This window comes from Orcinus orca, chromosome 16 (assembly GCF_937001465.1).
Source record: "Orcinus orca chromosome 16, mOrcOrc1.1, whole genome shotgun sequence".
NCBI classification, from domain to species: domain Eukaryota; kingdom Metazoa; phylum Chordata; class Mammalia; order Artiodactyla; family Delphinidae; genus Orcinus; species Orcinus orca.
In genome coordinates, this window is record NC_064574.1 from 46118241 (window position 1) to 46119315 (window position 1075).

The 1075-nt window shown below is 43.8% G+C and overlaps 1 non-coding gene across 1 annotated transcript; it reads left to right on the plus strand.

The window, feature by feature from the left end:
* The first annotated feature begins 204 nt into the window (after positions 1-204).
* LOC117201548 (small nucleolar RNA SNORA70) lies at positions 205-339 on the plus strand. Its single transcript, XR_004483612.1, has one exon. It is a non-coding gene; the product is annotated as a small nucleolar RNA SNORA70 (small nucleolar RNA).
* Positions 340-1075: the final 736 nt, after the last annotated feature.

A 1075-nucleotide genomic window follows, 5' to 3' on the forward strand; every position in this document is an offset into this window, starting at 1 on the left:
TTAATAATGTATTTCATTTAACCTAATGTATTTAAAATGGCCTCATTTCAAACATAATCAACATATGTTTTGTTGATTATCAACATAAAAATTATTAAAGAGATAGTGTACATATTTTTCATTCTAAGTTTTGAATGTCAGTGTATTTTTCACACTGATCAGCCATCACATTTGAGACACAACATTTTTCATAGTTCAAGTGATTTGCAGACAATTAACCTGACCATGCTCTTTTCCCCATGGGGGCCTGATGTGCAATGGCTGCAAACAGTAGCCTCGTCGGTAGTGTATGCAGCCTGTTGCCTGTGTGGGTTGCCCTAAGGGGCCTTGGAGACAACCCTTGCCCGTGGACATCGTGACTGGCACGCTGTCCCCAATCTAGGCTCAAGACAGGTATGCACGGCGCCTTTGGAAAGCCCCAGGGCACAGTGGCCAGGGTCCACATTGGCCAAGTCATAATGTCCATCCGCAGCAGGCTGCAGAACAAGGAGCATGTGATCGAGGCCCTCCACAGGGCCAAGATCAAGTTCCCTGGCAGCCAGAAGATCCACATCTCCAAGAAGTGGGGATTTACTAAGCTTAATGCAGATGAATTTGAAGACATGGTGGCAGAAAAGCGTCATCCTGGATAGCTCTGGAGTCAAATACATCCCTAATTGTGTTCCTTGGACAGATGGTGGACAGTGCAGTTCCCTGCACTCATGAGAGCCTTGGTGCTGTCCCTTCTATACACACACCCACCAATAAATTCTACTTTCCTGTCCAAAAAAAAAAAAAAAATTGTTCAGGTGAAAGGTATCTCTACTCAAACAATAAAGTTGTGTTTCACAGGAAAACATATTTACTCTCCTTTAGTTTGAAGATTTAAATTAATTAAAATGAAACAAAATTAAGGATTCACTTCCTCAGTGGCAGTAGCCCTATTTCAAGCGCTCAGCAGTCACACGTGGCCGTGGCCTGCTGTTATGGACTGAACAGCTCTCACCCAAGGGAGCCCCTGGGATGTTCATGCAGTCCAAGTCTGCTGCCAATCTTCCAGCAAGAACTTATTGGGTTAGAATAGACATAGTTTGTG